General features: G+C 36.8%; 1 protein-coding gene across 7 annotated transcripts in view; it reads left to right on the top strand.

The window, feature by feature from the left end:
• LOC105225951 (ankyrin repeat and BTB/POZ domain-containing protein 2) overlaps window positions 1–21,082 on the top strand; it is a 113,727-nt gene that overhangs the window by 77,720 nt on the left and 14,925 nt on the right. For 2 of the 7 annotated variants that reach the window (XM_049459044.1, XM_049459040.1), the window contains exon 1: window positions 14,714–15,991. The exons of 1 other annotated variant lie outside the window; for it this stretch is intronic. The gene's annotated coding sequence lies outside the window, so the exon portion shown is untranslated. Of the gene's footprint in view, window positions 1–14,713; window positions 16,106–21,082 lie in introns of those variants that run through there. 4 more of the 7 variants (XM_049459042.1, XM_049459039.1, XM_049459043.1 and 1 more) reach the window with 3 other exon arrangements.

Below are 21,082 nucleotides of genomic sequence, written 5' to 3'. Positions count from 1 at the left end.
CAAGAATCATTAACCAAAGCAACGCTATAAACTCCGTTGAAAATTTCTAGATCGAACCACTATAGCATATAGCTGTCATGCAAACTTCTTCTTTTACATATACAAACTTACCTATGTTTAAAAAAATGTCAATTAAATAGTAAAAAAAATTGTTTGCTTGCAAAGTTTTGCTTACTACAACTTTCACACCGTTATAATTAGTGAAACTATCAAAATAATATGAAATTTTCAAACGTAAAAATGCAAATTTCTTTCCTTCACCATGAATTCACCAAAAATATTCAAATTTCCACGTCAACAACACCGAACAATGGCAATGGCGCCGCTTAGAGAGTCGAAAATAATGCAAATGCCACGAATTAGCAAAATTCTCACTATTCAAGCATTAATGGGATGTTGCACTGAATTCGAAATGCCACAGCAGATAGCATTTAAATGTTTGCCATGTATAGATGTATGTACATATGTATGTATGTATGTGCTTGCATGACTAACGGCGATTTTCACATGTAACATAGCTGCTGCTGTTTTTGTTGTCGTGCTAACAACCTTGTGGCAGAAGTTCAGTTCACATTACTCTTCAATCACTAGCGGAGGCGCGAAGTTTGTGCATGCATGTGTGTGCGTGCTACAATTTCAAAAAAACCCCTTAATTTATCAAAGCTCATATAAAAAACTTTTAATTGTTTAAAAGTAAAAGTGCACAAATGCAACGTGCAACATGCAACCTCAACAGGCAGTCAAGACTGTAGCTGCCATGCACTTGAGTTGCCTTTGAGCGTTGTGGAGCCGCTATTGTTTTGAGTTGCACTGGCAAATTTGTCAAATAGCTGGCAGCATTTTCCCTTATCACCATAGCATTGAAATCGCAGATATTTTATATATTTCATTGTGATTAGCGACACTTGCTTGCAGCAGTAAACTAATTTTGAAAGGCGAAAGCGTAAAGTTACTTGTATTGTCGTAGATGCGGTGAGAGAGAAAAGGTGCTTTAGATAGCTATATATTCTCCAAATGCTTAAGAGGTCCTCCCTGCATTCAATTTTCCACGTCTTCAGTGATTTTTGAACTGTATGCCATAGAATTTCCATAACCATTTAATCGAAAGGGCGAAAGAGGTTTAGAAATGCCACAAAGCTAGGTCAAAAGGTCTTAAGTCTTCCAAAAAACAAAAAAACACAAATCAGTAGCAATTAATGCACGTACCACAGACTATAGCCACCCCCTAATAAGATTGCGAAAAGTCCACACTGTTATATCCCATATACTGTTAAGTACTGCGCTTTGGTCTTCCGTTTCCACGACTGTTAAGTCTTTGTAACCGGAACGCACCCGAATTTTATCTGGTCAAGGACTGTCAACTCGGCACCACGCCGCGAAATTACTTCAGGAATATTTTCTGCCGCTGCAACAACAACAGCAACACTCTGGTCTTAACCATAAGGCCGAAAAGTGGTCTCTTTCAGAGAAGTGACTATACACTCTGATAGTCTCTGATAGATAGCGAAGTGAGTAATCACTCTGATATAAGGATGATGATACTAGCCTTGAGCTCAATAAACGTGTTCATGGCTTGTTAAGCAGTAACTTCAGTCAGTATTGTAATAGTAGTATGGCTGCCAAGCCAAAGCGCAATCGCAGGTAACTGTAAACCCAACAAGCTCGCAAGAAAAGGCATCTTGGCACCGATGTCAGTAGAATGGGAAAGATCCGTACTGCACTATCCTCGTGCGTTCCTCGACTAGATAACTTAACTTCGCAGAAGTTTGCCCAGCACTGGACTAATATCCGTTCATGCGCTGTTGCAAGATCCTTTTGGTACAAGTTCGATCGTGAGAAACCCACCGAGCACTTTGCCCTCTGTAAGGTTAGCCGCTCCTTAGTTGTGGGGGTTCTAACCGAACGTTGTCCTATCGGAGTCCATGTAGTTGAGAATCTTACCGGACGCCAGCTGCTCCCTGATCTCCATGATCCCTTCTCATCATATGATCCCATTCCACGAAGGTTGAGCCTTGGGGCCTTGAGCCTGCTTTTCCGGAGTTCCCTGTTCCATAACGCAAAATCGGCAGTTTGCGCAAGAGATTGTATCCACGTTGGACAAGTGTTTCCTGAGTCTGCAGTTCCCTTTAGTGCGCCAGAAAGGCGGAACTTGTTTCGGTGGAGGTTGATCATTTCCTATAATTTTGCAAGGTTGTACCGCCCCAGAAGTAAGACATGGCGCATTTCTGCTGCCAATGCCTTTCTCTTTCCACTCTCTTCTCTATGCGGAGCAACTCCTTTATAGTGTGGAAACCCACCGCAATGCATGGTTCTGGCCCCATCATCACCTTAGGCAGAGATATTAAGTTTGACACGATGTTTGCTGTCTCTATAAACTATATAAAGACAATTTAGCCTTGTCTGTCCGTCTGTTTACACGCGAACTAGTTTTGAGAAATCGATCAGACATTTTACGCACGTCCATTTCTCTCCGAGAAAAGCGATCGATATCGATCTGAAATTTTGCACACGTCCGTTTCTTACCACGAAGCTGTTCATTTGTTGGAGCCGCCGATACCGGACAACTCTAGCTTAGAACTGCCATATAAACTGACCGATCTATTTCACGTCTTGTATAGAAAACTTTTTTATTTGAGAAGGCATCTTCACGAAATTTAGCGTGCATTACTATCCAAAGTAACCGTGCAATTTCCGAAGAAATCGCTCAGATCGCAGAACTATGGCATTTAGCTGCCCTACAAACAGACCGATCAAAGTCAAGAAAAATATCGTTATACCATTTTACGCTTTAAAAAATGTAGCTATTAACGCTTTTTCTTTCTTTTTTTACAATCAATCGATCTTTTTTACAATAACCTTAACATTTTTATTAACATAATCTAAGCTCCCAGTTGCGAAATTTCAAAATCACAACAACACATCAATATCATCGTCAACACATTTCCTCATCGGAAATTTGGGGCATTAATGTGAAAAAATTATGTTTTTTAGCGAAACCAACAACAATGACCAGCGCAATAACTACAATAACTGTCGATTACAATCATTTACAAGACAGTGCGACTAAAACTTGTGTAATCCCTTGCTGGAACTGCGAGTGAAGTGCAATCATTTCCTGTACATTTTCGCTAACAACAACAACCGATGAGACTTTTTTCCTACTTCATTCACAATTTTTTGTACGATTTTTATATAATGCGCGCATCTGCAACTCATGGCGGGCAGGCGCGTCAAGTGGTATGTAGCAAGTAGCAAGTGAGGGGCAACGCTGAGCGGACGGGCGGCTCCTTTTCGCATTTTCATTACAATTGAGTTTTCATATTTTCTCATGCCGCTGCAAACATTGTTTCGACTTTTTGCATTTTAATTTCTGGCACTTTCTTTTCGGCCAATTACCAGACCGGCAACGCAATAATAATGAAAATTAATTTATTACACAACAATTTTCGCATTAAAACAACGCCAACAAGCAATAAATGAAACAACAACAACGCATTGGGTGGGTTGGCAGACAGGCGTGCGGAGAACGTTTAAGGAAAATGCGCTAGGCGAATGAAAGCTTCAAAAGCAAAAGGCTGAAATACTAAATTATTAACATTACAATTGAAATTTTTGCGGTTCGAAAAGTGACTCTGGGCGTCGTATTGAAAAAAAACGATAACTAATTGGTTTCATTGTAGCAATAATGCCCTACACAGATACATTTTTATAGCATAAAGGGATAAGAAAGTTATTTATTCTGATTTTGGCCCGTCAGTTTGTAGGGCAGCTACAAGCTATAGTGGACCGATCTGAATCTTATTTTGGGAGATTGTAGAGAGAATTTGGTTAATAATTTGTGTCAAATTTCATGCAGATATCTCGTCAAATAGAAACGTTTTTCATACAGAGAAGTGATTTTGATTGTTCAGTTTGTATGGCAGCTATATGCTATAGTTGTCTGATCTGAAAATTTTTTTCGCAAATTATAGCAATATCTTAAAATGCAATCTATGCTAAATTTTGTGAAGATATCTCTGCAAATAAAAGAGTTTTCCATACAAGGACTTGAGTTTGCTCGGTCAGTTTGTATCGCAGCTATGTGCTATAGTAGTTCAATATCGGAGGTTCCGACAAATGAGTAGCTAATTGATGAGGAAAGGGCGTATGCCAAATACCAGCTCTATAACTCTAAAAATGAAGGACTATTTCGCTTATTTACTTATGTATATACCGATATACTGTGTTCAGGGTATACAAATGCGAGAAGGAAAAACGCCAAACCGAAATTTCCCCCAAAAACTTTTAAGCCGCGCACCGCCATCCACGTTTAATGTCCATTTTGCGTGGGTAAACGAAAAGAAAGAAAACGCTAAGCGAAAACGCCAGCCAAGAAATGGAATGTTGCAAGCGCATGCCGCAAACAATGGCAAATGCCATATCCATTAGTAAGCGTACATTAAGCGCATTGTGCCTCACTTAGTAAACGAAATGTAAACAAGTCAATAAAAGCATGGAAACAGCACATAAGCATTTCTAGATCAAGCGCATGCGCATGCGACTTCGCAACTTTGCTACTTTTGCCGGGCGCGGGTGTGCGTCTGACGTCGTGGTCATTCAGCGTAACTACCAGCGCTCATCGTTAAGTTGTTGTGGTGCGATTAACATTGTTGTTGTTGCGACGTATATAATATGTCCATAAAATGTTCATTCGTCATGAAGCAATGCCAGTTTGCTTTGCAGCGTCATCGCAGGCCTTAAGTAGTGGGTGTGTCTGTGTCGCTTTCGTTTACTTGAAGCTTTTCACTTTTCTTTAATTTAGAATCTACCATTTTTTTGGCTTTCGAATTGAAATTTCGAAGTTGAGAACACTAAATACATTCCGGAAACAGTTAGAGCAATGGTCTGTTACAACCCCCATAACTAGAGAGAGCCTAACCTTACTGAGACAAAGAGTTCACTGGATCTCTAAAGATAGATCTTGAGATAAAGAGGGCCAAAAGGATCTTACAACAGCGCATGCGTCGATGGTATCCCTGCGCTGATCATGGAGCACCGACCAATTCTACAGATAACGAGCCTTTCATTTCTAGCTAGCCATTCATTGCCAGCTCGTCAGCTTTACAGATGCCTGTGATTCGGCTGTCGCCTGTCATCTACACTAGTCTTATAACAAAGTAACACGAAGTCATAGATAACGAGCTTAAGCATTCCTTAACCAGCTCCGAACGCACGGGTTGTGAGCTCCAGCCTAGTATCACCGCCCTACTATCAGAGTCGATAGTCACTTCTGTAATAGGCTTAACTCCTTAGCAGTCCTTCTTCCTTTTCGCTGTTTGGCGCCAATTGAAGATTACAAGTGTAGCCACGTTCTCCTAAACCTGGTCTTTCCAAGGGAGTCGAGGTCTTTCTCTTCCTCTGCTTCCAGGAAATCTACCGCTACCCTAAAGGCGGCTTGAACAACACAGCAATAGTCAGAAAGCCTGAAGATAAAGTCGACCCATCCGTAAAGAACCACACTGTTTCTTCCCCTTAATGGCTTCTACCCACATAAAACTCTATAGCACGTATATGGGTAGAAAAAAAGAACTGATGACTCTATGATTAAAAAGATCGAGTATAGATTCAAAACGGGCAATGATTTCCGAATGTGCAGACATGTGCTCATTTGGAATTTCAAATTCTCTCTAATCCAAAACTCTACCGAAGGGATGGGTAAAGAAAAAGCCACCAGATGCGCTGAATTCTACCTCCTAGTAAATAAAGCCATATCAGCTATATTTGGGTTAATGTTTGGGTCAACTAGTTACATCTTTGAGAAACACTTTCGTCAACTCGTACACGGCACTCAAGAACTTTCCTTTGACTATAAGTGCTACATCGTCTGCATAGACAATCACTGAGCAGCCTTTTTCCTCAACTTTTTTCAGCAGGCCGTTGACGACTCTTAATCGTTGACGACTAGTCTCTCTTTGTATGTTTGTATGTTGCAGCACCTGTACGGCATGACAAATGTTAATGCAACCAATCTAATCTCTGCGTCACATATTTCCACCTTCTTCTCAAATTTAATTTCTTCTGGCTTCTGGCTTTCCTTCGGACTGTCAACTGTGACGTTTGCTCAGCCAATTCGCTTCGCGTTCCATTCAACCGCAGCGTCGTAACGAATTTAATAATTGCAGGCACAAGCGTAATTAGCCCGTTGCCGGTAATCTATTCTTAAAATCGACAACAACAACGGCCAAGCTTAACAAAAACAAATGCATTTAAGAAAAATTTAAACAAAGCAGTTTTGCTGCTGAAAAGAAAATTTAGAAATTTCCAAAATTAAGCAAACACATAGCAACAGAATGGCGGGCGGAGGGTGTGCCGTGAAAAAAGTGCTCTAATCGGAGCGCATCCATCACGAAATATTGACCCACTTCTCGGCGGTCGGTCTTTTGTTTCAGACGTCAATTAGCCAGACATTGTATTTGTACGGTTGGATGGAAGAGCGCGTGAACTACGGCAGCATAGCTTTAGGTCGCTGCCAGCGCCGCCAATGCGGGTTCTTTACGTGAGTGTATGGGTGTCATTAGTGTACGAAAGCGCTGGAGAAAAAAAGAAAAGAAGCTGGAAGCGTTTGAATAAAATGAAACTATAGCAGGCAGACACACACCTCTCTTTATATGTATGTATGTGTATCTGTGTATTTTGTGCTGGCCTTCTATTGTTTCTGCGCTTTGAAGTCATCTCGTGCGCTTAGTTATTAATCTTTCGTCGCTGCTAAGTTTTTGATCGACTCCGGCGTAGCTTCGAGTGAGGATTAATTACAGTTGGTTTTTATTGTAATTACAAGCAATTTCGTATGAAGGCGCTCAGGAAAGAATAAGTGATTTAGATAGACCAATTTTATTTGGAAATATTTTAGAAAGCACTTTTTTTCTTTTTGTGAAATTAAAGTTATTGTAATGTTAACCAAGTTCAGTATAGACGTAGCGTTTTGGCAATGGAGAGGCAAGGAAGCGTGGTCTGTTCTTATTATGCAGCGCATAAGGGGGGCTCTATTGTGCGAAAGTTTGGGTTCAATCATATCTTCATGAATTTTGTAATAGAAAAAAATCAAGATTAAGTAGGAATGAACGAAAAGATTGGAGCAAATGCAACTCTGTGACACAATATACCATAAAGTGGCACTTTCACAAATGCAAAGAATTCGGCAGCTTTCTGCCAATTTCGGTGTTCTGGGTGATACTTAAGCCTATACGGGCACTATTTGAGTTGTTAACAGTCACTTAAAATATTCACCTGTACCAAAATGTGGAACTAAAAGGAATTCGGCAGCTTTCTACCAATTTTGTTGCATTTTCGTTTGTGAAATCGTATTTGATATCGAACTAAAATAGGCGAAAATTTAATTCAGCTTAAATATCAATCAAAATAAATGTGACGGACAGACAGACTGACTGTCGAACCAGATTCCATATACTATTTTAATGATCTTCGTTTTTCTAACAAACTTTATGCCGGATATGTCGTAACACAAATTCCTTACAAGCATGAAGTTTGCGTATGTTTGGAAATTTGATATGTACTACTGTGATCAAATTAAAAAGTAGTGTAGAAAAAAATTGTATGTATCTTTTATATAAATATTTTTTATATATAATAATTATAGAATAATTATATAAAACATAACAAAGCATCATACAGTACTCACCAAAGAATTTTTCCATTACTGCACGCATTATTTGCTTGTGAAAATAAAGATTATCCGCCTTTGGGGACGATATTGTGGTGAATTCATTGCAAAGTGTTCATGGAACTTAAAGTTCACAAAGATGGACGAATTCATTCATTTTTATTTGATTTTTCTTTTTTTAGTTACTTATCCGCTTCTACAATCTTCCGCGCACTAGCATAGATTACACCAAAATACGCATAAATCAAAACGAACCGAAACCGACACCGATATTTATTTTCATATGTGTGTGTGTACTTATGTGCTTACATAGTTACACGAAACGATGCCCATTCATTGATATTTGATAATGATTTACATGTCAAATTTTACATTTTATTTTCACATTTCTTTTGACTTCTGTTAACTATACATTTTTCAAAAATAATAATATTTATGTATAAATTCATTCTGCACATAAGCATAGCATATTTATTTTTATAACACATAGCTACTTACTGCCTGTTGCGACAAGTCTTTGCATGCACACACACTATGTACAACACACATGATACGAACACGTACCGACTGCACAAACAATTTGCATTCCAATTGACTTTCGCACACAAACTCTTTTAAGCGCTTTAACACACTTTTTCACTAAACTATTTATACATTTTTCACTTTGAACATTTCACTAAACATTTTAAAACACTTTTAAACACATTTCATTAATTAATTGTTAACAATTTATAGTCAAATTCGCAATTATTCTACACTTCAATTGTTCACAAATTCCACTACATGCAATGAGTATGAAAACCAAACGATAACATATTCCAACATACTCACGCAGTCTCTCACGGCCACTCATCAATACTTTTGCTTTTGATCTCTTAATTAGTATATTAGCACAACAACATGCAGTCTCTCAGCCCACTGTTTGATGTTTGCTACAGTTTCCAATAACAAACCATTAATGCTTCTGCAATTATGTATTTTAGTGGCAGAGAAAGAAGAGTGCATAAGAAGTAGAAATGCCTTGCGAATATTTTTGTTGTGTTGTGTTTTATTCTGTGTTTGTTTTGCAGCACCTGCAATGAAATGAACAATTTTGTTAATGTAGCGAGTTGACAAAGGCAAGTAAGCTAGTGACGCTTGCATTCAAAGGTCAATAAGTTTTACCAAAAGCTAATTTGTTGACAATTGGTTACTGTATTCAATAAATCTTTTCGTTAAGCAAAAAGCTTTCATATATACGAAAGCTCCATAGCTTTTATTCAAAGTTCTACAACTTTTACCGAACGCTCAGGTTCTGACAGTTGGTTATTGTATTTAATAAATCTTTTCGCTACATAAAAACTTTTAAAATTTACGAAAACTCTCTAGCTTTTATCAAAGTTCTATAGGTTTTGCCAAAAGCCCAGATTTGGACAGTTGTTTCTTGTATTTGATAAACGTTTTCGTTATTTAAAATTTTTCATGTAAACGAAATCGCTATAGCTTTTAGCAAAAGCACAATATTTTTACTAAAAGCTGAGTTTTCGATAAATTTTTTCATTAAGCTTTTGCCGAAATCTGGTTATTTGGCAGTTGGTTACTGTAATAAAAAATATTTTCATTAAACAAAAAGCTTTCACAAAAATTAAAGCTCTATAGCTTGCTTTGAAAGCTCTATAGATTTTACCGAAAGCTCTATGTCTAGAAGTTGATTACTGTATTCATTAAAAATATGTTCATTGAAAAAAAAGCTTTCACACGTATCACACGCTTTTACCGAAAGCTCAGTTTTTGACACTCAAATTCGTTATTCCCACAAATATACATTGCTTCGTGAAACCATACTACATCTTCAATTTCTATCCAACAAAAAGTTTAAAAAATAGATGAAAGAAAATATACAAGCACCTAAAAATGAGCGCGATAATTTGATTTTAAACTTTACATACATACATACATATGTTTCACAGCTTCATGCTTGTCTGATGATTATCACGCAGTTAAAGATCAAATATCATCCAAAGCAATTAAATAAAAATGGATTAGTAAGTTAAATTACAAAAACAAATGTGTACAAAATAACAGAGTTGTGTTGCATGCATTCGAAATGAGGAGAAAGCCAGCGAACGGTGCAGCCACCAGCAGAATCATGTAGAACGCAAGCATAATTAGATCTACTGGCTGCGCAAGTGCATTGTTCTACTGAGGCTTAATTAAAAACAAAAATGTGGGCTGCCACGCCCACTGACCGGCATCACATGAGCAAAGAAAGTGAAACGGATGGGCGCAGTAATGAAGAAACGCAGTTTAAAATAATAATAACAAGTGACTTTTAGAACCAAAATTTTGGAAAAGAAGTCCAAGAGGGGCCTCTTTCAGAAAGGTATTTTGAATAGCTTATACACGTGGGGTCTGGAGCGTTATTGATAAATCTGAAAATCGAATTGAACTGTAAACTTAGTGCTAAAATTGACCATCTAGTACTCACATGAAAGCATTTTGCTATGCTAAAGGGAATAGGGTCACTATATCATAAAGCTGACATACAAACTGAATGATCAAAATTATTTCCTTGTATGAGAAACTTTTTCATTTGAAGTGATATCTTCAGGAAATTTGGTATGGATTATTTTTTGAGGCAATAGTGTAATCACTGAAGAAATGGTTTAAATCGGACCACTATATTATATAGCTGCCATACAAACTGAACGTTCAAAAACGAGTTCTGGTATGGAAAGCCTTTTTATTTGACGAGATATCTTTACAAAAATTGGTACGGACTATTTTCCAAGGCAACGCTGCAATCTCCGAAGAAATAGTTTAGATCGGACCACTATAGCATATAGCTGCCATACAAACTGTACGTTCAAAAACGAGTTCTTGTATGGAAAACATTTTTATTTGACGAGATATCTTTACAAAACTTGGTACGCATTATTTTCCAAAGCAACGCTGCAATATCCGAAGAAATAGTTTAGATCGAATAACTAAAGCATATAGCTGCCATACAAACTGAACGTTCAAAAACGAGTTCTTGTATGGAAAACTTTTTTATTTGACGAGATATCTTTACAAAATTTGGTAAGGACTAGTTTCCAAAGTAACGCTGCAATATCCGAAGAAATAGTTCAGATCGAACAACTATAGCATATAGCTGCCATGCAAACTAAGCGGTCGAAATCTAGTTCCCTAATGGAAATTTCTGTATTTAGAAGAGTATAGGTGCTTGTATTCTGTATCCATATCTCATAGGTATATACTGTATGCATAGGTATACTATATACTTACATACATTCATACATACATAAAGATACATACATATATGTATGTGTCCACCAATTGCATGCAAATGTTGCATGTCAATCCAAGCGTGCCAACACACACATGCACTCTCAAACAGCCGGTACTGCTTTATTTTAGCTACAACAAACCTCCGCGCTCCAACACTCCCCTTTCTGGGTTACATGAGTTACATGTGAGCATTTGCGCGCCGCTGGCAACTTTGTATGTAATAACTTCATTGATATTTTTTGTGCGCGCATATATGTAATAATCGGTGTTGTTGTTGTTGTTTGTTGTAACTATTATTTGTAACTCTATTTTGCGTCATTTTCGTTATGATTTTTTCTAACTCATAATGCATTGACTACGAAAGATTTTCTTACGTTGTTTTGCCTCTTATTATTGTCTTCCCTCTTGTTGTTGTCGCCATTTTTTCTGTGCCCCGTCGACTTTGAGCTCAACGCTCGCATGATGATGCGGAAAAGTGCAACGCACAAGCATCGCTTGCATGCAAGTAAGTGTATTCGAACTTATTTAAACGCACATAGCGACGCATGCGCGTTGCTGCGTTTGCTCTTCTGCCCGCGCAGCGGCTTCATATAACTGGCGCGTCGTTGCTAAAGTGGCACTTGGCGTCTTTATTGCTGTGGGCTCTTACTAATTCGTCATCATTGAACTGCTAATGAACTCAAAAGGTTCATATCATACACGGTAAGCAAGCCTTTGGAGCAATGTTGATGGCAGTGCACGACAGAAAGACTACTGCTGCTGGTTGGTTAGGCAGAAAAGGAGAGAAAATGTACCGCTATTACATTGTCAAGTTCAAAAGTCAAGCATAATTTGGAATGATGTTGCATTTTGAACTTTAGATGCTTAAAATATCTTTTCATTTCCTATAAGTCAGTGGCTGACTTTGTCACTGTAGTCTAAACTACCATCCATCACATAATAAATAGGCGTGAGAGCATGAATCTTACTTAATAACCGCTTTTGAGCTTATGTCATTTGGAGAGTTGGAAATGAGAAGCATTTTCTTTTGTGCTCGTCAAATGACATATTCAATCAGGAGTTCACAGGTACTTATTTAAGAATACTCGTCGCCTAAGAACTTCTTCTTCTTCTTTATTGGCGTAGACACCGTTTACGTCGTTATAGCTGAGTTTACAACAGCGCCCCAGTCGTTATTCCTTACGCTGTTTGGCTCCAATTAGATATTCCAACTGCAGCCTCCCTCATCACCTGATCTCTCCAACGAAGTAGAGGTTTTCCTCTTCCTCCGCTTTCTCCTGCGGATACTCGTCAAATACTCTTAGAGCTGGTGTGTTTTCATCCACTCGAACGTCTTTTTCGTCCACAGACATTATTAAGATCTTGGCACCCAGCTCAGTTTAGGTTATGTTAGATGTCTGCTGTCTTAACATTGCGGGAGGATCATACCTAGAATGTTATGTACAGTCCTTTATGATGCCAAACGAAAAACTCCTGTAATTGGATAAAAGCTAACGGCAAAAAAGCCATGAACGTTTCACAAATCTACTTACGTGTTTCATTTCTATTTCCACAATTTCTTCTGGATACTTAAAATTATGAGATCCGAGATGTTTTTGCCTTTTTTTTGCTCCGAGAGCGGAGCATTCGAGGAAGTTGTGGTGAGATGATTCTATCTCATCTTCCTCCAAACAGCTAAAGAAGCTAGCAGCCGGTAAAATTTTCAATCTTCTTACACAAACCCGATCGGAAAAAGTCCAGTAGAACTTTTACAACCTCTTAAAAGTTTGACCTTGCTACACTGGACCTCTTACAATTTATTTTGGGCTAGATGGATCTTGCCGAGAACGAAGATTTCCGTTGACCTCTTTCAAATTACCATGGACCGGAAGAACCTTGCGATTGCGTAGCTGCTGGTAGTCGATCAGTACTTGCTGATTTGGTCTACGGCCCAACAGTTCAGTAATGAACCACAAGATTTCAAAGGAGTTCCTGACAGTTGGATACATAGTTCCAAGGGCCTTCATCCTGCGTCTGCAGACTGTCGTGTAGGTTTGCATCAGGTGCTCGGGAGTTTGTGCAAATTAAACTAGAGTCTAAACCTATATTAAATATGTCCGTCTTGAGCTTGCAGTTCCTAGTGTAAAATACGACAAGTAGGCCGAATTCGTTGGTCGAAGATTGTAATTATCTATTATCGACAACTACTAGCCTGACGTACCTGTAATTTGTGGTCAATACTTATGTCGGCTCATTCTCTTCTCCTTGCGGGAGAACTCTTTTATGGTACGAGCACCAACCGCAGGACAGAGTTCCCATCCTATCATACCAGTAGCAGCTGCAGAGCTGGCAAGCTCATTAGCCAGTTCATTCCCCGTTTAAACTTCTTTGTGAAGTTTACCCGTGTAATACTGTGCCGCTACGAAAAAAATAGTGGTGTTTCTTCATTTAAAGTCTTTATTTGTTGAGAAGGGATTATATTCTTTCTGTCAAAGCCATCTGCGTGCTAATTTGAAGCATTGTATACTTAGTTATTTGATTGATTCCTCTACACTGCTTCTACCGGGGTATTGAATCGAAATCCTTCTGGGATGTAGTGATACACAGATCCACACTTACTGCCCTTAAATTTCGGAATCCAGAATGAGACCCAGATATTTGACCTCATCAGCCATCTCTTACACTCTGCCGTCAAAGGATAAGCTCCTAAGACCCGGCCGTGAACTTCTGTTGGTCATAGTCGTGAGTAAAACGGTGAATCGGAAATGAACAAAGTTTCTACTGGCACTCTATTGAAGGGACCCTAAACGATTATTCTCACTGGACACAAGCGGGTGGCGTCGTATTCCTGTGGAAATGGGAGTGATAGATCTAGAAACCTGCCGGAAATGTTAGGAGTAAGACGGCAGGGGTCTGATAGATCAAAAAATCTACAGGAAATGTTGAGAATAAGACACCAGTGCGAGAAAGGAGCGTCTCTTATGCACTTGCCACTCATTTGGAAGACAATGAGCTTTAAGCTTTGAGGGCGCCACGGTACCAGACACTTTAAAATGTATTATGAATCAGGCCTCAAAGCCTATTGATATAAGCATAAAGCACAGTCAAAATGATGACTACTCTTAACTTCCTCGCATTCCCACGGCAGTCGGGTCTACGTAACCGGAACGGATTTCGATTTTTATGCAGCCAAGGACTGTCAACTCAACAGAATTCTGTCGTTACAACAACAACAAAGACTACTCATGTGAACTATGTAAGGGCATATGGAACGTTAAAGACCACAACTGGTTTCTGCGTGGCTCATTAGCCTACCAGCCTGACCTTAGCTCTGTACCAAACTGCGCAGGGCACTGCCATAAAAGAAGAAGAAAGCTAATACATACATATATATATACACGCATCGGTATTTCTGCAATTCTTACCATTTTTATGACATCCACTTCCTAGTATTAATTTCACTGTCCGCGCGCTGCCAAACGAAACTGAGTAGCCGAGAAATTTGTATGAAACTGCTCTATTATCGAACGCAAAGATCATGCCGTAATATTGTTTCTCACTTGCAACAACAACTAATTGAGCACTTAAAACCCTGCTGCATGTGTGTTATTAGCAGAGATTTGTAGAGACGCGCGCGAAGAGCGGGCAATTTATGACACTTGGGGTCGTTGCAACGTTGCAAGTGCGTATAAGTAATAATTTTCGCGACTTAAGCATAGTTATTGCAGGCAGTGCAACGCCGCGACACGTAGGCGCTTATACTTGTGTATGTGTATATGTGTGTATATGTATGTGTAGTGTGTATCTGTATGTGTAATGTGTGTTTGTAGCCGTTAATACAATTTACTGACTAATTAAATGTGAATGCGCTGCGTTTATAACACTTTAAGAGTCGAGAACAGCACAAAACTAACAGTGAATACCACAAAGCAGCGCATAATTTACTATCACACACACAGCCATACATACACATGCTTCTGATGCGCGCATGCGCTGGTCACCCTTTCGTTCTACAAGCACTTCCTCGACAATACAAGGCTTGTAAGCGCAAAAAAATTATGTCTGAGCAGCAAGACACAAAGATCACACACACACACACACCGAGTCACAAAGCCACTGCTGCACGATAAAGCAGAAAATCGTAACAACAAAAGCAACCGTTGAAACACCGTTGCTATTTAATTTGTCTTTCGCGTTGTCGTGTATGTTTATTGGCCTGTGTGTATGCTTGCGTCTTTGCTACAGTTTTCCTGCTACCGTTGTGACTGTGTATGGCTTGATTGCTGGTTGCACGTTGCACGTTGCACGGGTTCATTCATTACAAATTTCAAATTGAGTCGCTACTTGCAACGCCAACAACAGCAAACAACAAATAGCTGCATGCTAATGCCTGCGTTGTTGCTATTATTGTTGTTGTTACTATTATTGTTGTTGTTATTGCTGCTGTTGTTACAGCAACTACCATGGCATAGCCAATTTCCAGTTACGGTGTTGCCATTGTTTGCACGCCGCTCATAGCACAACAGTAGTGTTTAGGCGTAGACAATGGACGGCCGCTACCACACGCCCTACCTCCGCCGCTGCCACAACCACACTCTACCAAGACACCACAAGTCCAAAGCTGCGCACAGCAAACTGAAGCAAAGCAAAACAAAAGTATCATTGCTGTTGGAAAAAAAACGAATAAAATTAGCCAAGTGGCAGCGCGTAGTCAGTCGCACAAGCGTCATAGCGTCACATAGCCGGCTAAGCTAGGCGGAGAGAAACTCAAAACGAAGCAAAGCAAAGCAACAACCACAGCGCCGCTCATTGTAGCGGTCATACTCAGCTGTCGGGCTGTGTGGCTTGTTGAGCTGTCGGCTGGTTGTCTATTTGTCTGGCGCAAGGCACACAGCGCTTGCATTATACAAGCGCGCAGCCAGCATGTGGCACGCAATCGCCGACGACGCTGTGCCGCTGGAGTCGCGCTTGGCGAATGTAACCAAGCGAACCGTCGCGGCGGCAAAGTTTCAGTTTCGTTTCGTCAAGCGACGCGTTCGGACGTAAAGCGTTTTTCGAGCTGCCTCCGTTGGGTTGGAAAATGTGTGTGTTTGTGTTTTCAAAGTGTGCATTGTAGATTTGAAATGAGAGATTGAAAAGAAAATGTTTCTTGAGTGTTTTCAATACAAGGCTTGTTTTCTACTGAAAGTTGCTAAGGTTAATATAAAGCATATTTAGGCGCCCAATGTGAGCATAAATTGAGCAAACTAATATAAAACTTTAAAAAGCTAGAAAAATTAACTTTAAAAATGAATAAAATTTACTTTAAATTAAAAAAACATAAGGAAATATAATAATTAAACCAAAAATACTTCGAAAAACTAAAAAAAATTTTAAATATTAAAAAATATTAACTGAAAAAAGAAACATAACTTTAAATAAGAAAAAAACTGTAAATAATTTTAAAAATTACTTCGACAAGTTAACAAAAAATTAACTTTTAAAAATTAACAAAATATACTATACTTATACAAAACATAAATAAAAAAAATAAATAATTGAAAAAAATTATTTTAAATAATAAAATAATTATAAATAATTTTAAAAAATTACTTCGACAAGTTAATGAAAAATTAACTTTGAAAAATTAATAAAATTTACTTTAAATAATAAAAAACCAAACATTAAGAAAACAAGTAAATAATTTAAAAAATTACTTTGAAAAATTAAAAAAAATAACTTTAAATAATTATAAAGCATTAAAAATATAACTGTAAATTAAAAAAAAAATTTTGATAAATTAAAAAATACTTAAAAATTAAGAATCGATTAATTTTAAAAAATTTAAAAAAAAAATTATGATTAAATTTAATAAATTAACTTAAACATTAAAAAGAAAAATATAATAAAAAAAAATGTCTAATAAAAAACAAAACAATAAGAAAAAAAATAATTAAAAAAATTACTTTTAATAAAAAAATAATTATAAATAATTTAAAAAATTACTTTGAAAAATTAAAAAAATTAACTTTAATTAATAATAAAGCATTAAAAATACAACTGTAAATTAAAAAAGAAAAATTTTGATAAATTAAAAAAATACTTAAAAATTAAAAATCGATTAATTTTAAAAAATTATAAAAATATTACTTAAAAAAATTTAAAAAAAATTATAATCAAATTTATTAAATTAACTTAAAAATTAAAAAGAAAAACATAATTAAAAAATTAATGTCTTAGAAGAATAGCTTAAAATAAAATTTAAAAAATTAACTTTAATAATTAAGAAAATTTACTTTCGCAAATTACAAAATCAAAAAATTAGAAAATTAAATATACAAATTTTTTAGTATTATATTATATTATATTATAACTTAAAAAATTAGAAAAAGTATAAAAAATTAACTTCAAACAATTAAAAAAAAAATATTTAAAAGTAATAAAAAATAAAAAAAATTAAAACAATTTAACTTTCAAAACTTAAGAAATTTATTTTCAAATATTTAAAAATTAGCTTTAAAAATGAAAAAAAAAATACTTTCAAATATTTTAAAATAAATAACTTTAATAATTAAAAAATTTAAATAAAAATTAAGTAAAAAAATAATTGCAACAAATTTACTTTAAATAATTTAAAAATAACTTCAAAAATAGCAAGATAATAATTTAAAAAAATTAAAATGAAAATTAAGTTAAAAATAATTGTAACAAAGTTGCTTTAAACAATTCAAAAATAACTTTAAAAAATTAAAAAATTTATTTAAAAAAGTTATTTTAAAAAATTTCAAAAATAAAAAATTATTTTAAAAATTTAAAAAAAAAAATATTAAAAAAAAATTCAACAAAAAAATAACTTCATTGTGCAAATCTGCGCCTACAATAATAAATACTAGCGTGATATATCGAAGCCAACATCTCAGCAGAAACCATCAATCATGTCAACAGTCAGCAAATGTGCGCCTATTGCAGTGCAAATGCAACGCTTGAATGACTTGCGACTTGCAAATCTGAACTTATTTGCATTTCATTAAAAAAAAATCAAAACAAAGCGCAAAACAAGCACAGCATGAACACACTGCTTGAAAAATGTAAACGAAATCAAAAGTCTCAAACGGCATTACACCCACAACAACAAACATATGCACCAACACCGTCACGCCGTGGCAATAAAATCCCTACTCACTGTCAGCGCACTTCTTAGCAAAACAACTCCAACTAAGCGCTCGTTGGCGGCAGTTTCAGCCTCACGAGGGCTCACAGCTCCAGTTGGTTTAGTTTTACTTTTGCCGCTAACGAACCGCAGCGTTGACCAGCCAACCGGAAACAGCAAAATAATGACATACTTACGCATGTGCGCGAACACAACAAGCACGCATATACATATAACATATACATGCAGGTTTTTAGTGTATGTGTGTGTGCGCAATTTTTTATGAAATTTTTAGAAACGCCGAAATGATTTATAATTGCGGAAAAAACACAAACTAAGTGAAGTAGCACAAGCAGCTAAACAGCGGTCTGTGTGTGTGCGTGTGGTGCAAAGAACAAATAAAAATTAATATAAAAAAATTAAATTAAATAAATACTCATTAAGTTGAGCGAAACAACAGAGATAGTTAGTCAGCAGAAGTGGAATTAAAAGTGCTTAAGACTGCTACGACTAAGTGTTGGAGGTGAATGGAGGAAAAGTTGGCACAAACATTAAGCGAGAAATCCAACAAGTGGCAAAAATCATAATATTATAAAAAAAAGAAAAGAGTGGAGTATGGTAGTATTTAGCTTAAATGAAACACCTGTTGAATGTTATCGAAATGCTGAAATCATAATGCCGGACTTTGCATGGACTTTACGAATATCATTAAACCGTCCTTAGTCTATTTTTCCCAAATGTGTTAGTTGCAACGATGTTTCGGCACAATATTCACGTTATGCGTTGGCAGGAAGCTGAAAAAATTAGAAACAAGAAAAATTGTTACATTCCTCTGCACCGCAGCTTTAATACCGTTCACAAATAAAGAAGTTTCCATACAAGAATTCGATTTTGAACCCTCAATTTGTATGACAGCTATATGATATAGTGGCTCGATCTGAACAATTTCTTCAGATATTGTAGCGTTGCTTTGGAAAATAATCTATACTAAATTTTGTGGAGATATATCGTCAAATAAAACAGTTCTCCATACAAGGAGTCGTTTTTGAACGCTCAATTTGTATGGCAGCTATATGATATAGTGGCTCGATCTAAACAATTTCTTCGCATATTGTAACACTGTTGTAAGCAATAATGCATGTCAAATTTTGTAAAAATATCTCGTCATATAAAAAAGTTTTCCCTACAAGAACTCGTTTTTGAACTTCAGTCTGTATGACAGCTATATGCTAGAGTGAACCGATATAAGAAATTTATTCGTATATGTTGACATTGCTGCAGACAATAATCTATGCCAAATTTTGTGGAGACATCTCGTCAAATAAAAAAGTTTTCCATATAAAATCTCATTTTTGAACATACAATTTGTATGGCAGCTATATGCTGAAGTCAGTCGATATGAAACATTTCTTCGCATATTGTAACATTGCTATTGGCAATAATCCACGCCAAATTTTGTAAAGATATCTCATCATATAAAAAAGTTTTCCCTACCAGAACTCGTTTTTGAACGTTAAATTTGTATGGCAGCTATATGCTAAAGTGACTCGATCTGAAAAATTTCTTCAAATATTATAACATTGCTATAGGCATTAATGTATGCCAAATTTTGTGACGAAATCTTTTCAGATAAAAAAGTTTTCCCTACAAGAACTCGTTTTTGAACCTTCAATTTGTATAGCAGCCTTGTGCTATAATTGTCCAACATCTGCGCTTTCATCAAATAATCAACCTCTTAGATAGAAAAAAACGTGTATAAAGTTTGAGGGCGATATCTCAAAAACTACGGGATTACTGCGAGCTCTTGAACTCAGCTCGTAACGCTGAACAATTATATACTATATACTACATATATATTTATTTTATAGATTTCCGACGTTTCCAAAAGGATTTAATTAAAAAACCTATGGACTATAGTAGTGACTAGTGACTAGAGTAGTTCAAGCTGTGAGCATTTTAAGTAGTTGAAATGGTCGACTTCGCTAATTGTTGCCACACATCTGTGAGTTTTCAAAAATTATGCGTCCCGCGCCTTCTCTTGGGATATTTCGTTGTCGACGCTTCTGCAATGCATATAAGATTATCTTATGTTAGATTTTTAACAGACTCTGCGTCCTCACTATCGATACCACTTACAGTGTATCATACCGTGGAGACCCCAGATACTTACAGCGTAGTCTTGCCAATGGGAGACAAGTGTACAATCGATGCTCCATTGTTTCCCTGGTGCTCTGCTCTAGACAGATAAGACGATCTTAACATAGAGTTAGTTTTATTTTTGAAGCGACAAGTCTTTATATTGCAGCACTAAGCACCCGAAGTAAGCCCTCTTATTAAATGAGTATGTCCTAACTTGAGCACCGACCTAATTATGCCTCTCTGTGGCCCATTTTCAATTCCATTACGTAAAAAAATGTACCTAAATTGACCATAAATCACCTTACAATAACTACAACCACACAAAGTAACGCTGCTTGTGTAATCATCGCCATTATTGTTGCTCTAATTGCTTCACATCGCCAGTTACACACATAAGTAACGATTAATTGCCTGTCTTATTGGCGTATAATGGCAAGCAATATAATTGAATATTTATTTGCAAATTAACTTTAATTGTATATAAATTAATTGTGCGTGATTTTGCACGAATTGCGCGCACACGCACACACTTGCAGGCTTTTGCAACCAACTATATGAGATATAATGCTCTGCAGCAAATCTTCAAAGCGGCTGATGAACTGCAAAAACGCCCACAAAAAGTTGCACTGTTGCGTTTGCATGATAACTGTAGCCAAAATTAATACAAAAACGCAAAAGTTTGCTGAAAAAGTGTTAAAACGCGCATAACGGTCGCAAGCTAATGAAGTGGTGAAGCTATGAAAGAGCACGCTGATTGATTACAAGAGGGTTACGCCTCTTGAAATTCGGCATAAGCTCAAATGGTGTTTTTCACACTCTTTGCACAATGCAAGCGCTGAGTCAGGCAGCTTTGAATGTGCGGATGTTGTTGTTGTTTTTTTTTTGGCAGTTGCCTTATGCCCTGA

The sequence above is a fragment of the Bactrocera dorsalis genome, chromosome 5 (assembly GCF_023373825.1).
Source record: "Bactrocera dorsalis isolate Fly_Bdor chromosome 5, ASM2337382v1, whole genome shotgun sequence".
In the NCBI taxonomy this organism is placed as follows: domain Eukaryota; kingdom Metazoa; phylum Arthropoda; class Insecta; order Diptera; family Tephritidae; genus Bactrocera; species Bactrocera dorsalis.
The sequence above is the reverse complement of the archived record's forward strand: the minus strand, read 5'-3'. Positions and strand labels throughout refer to the sequence as shown.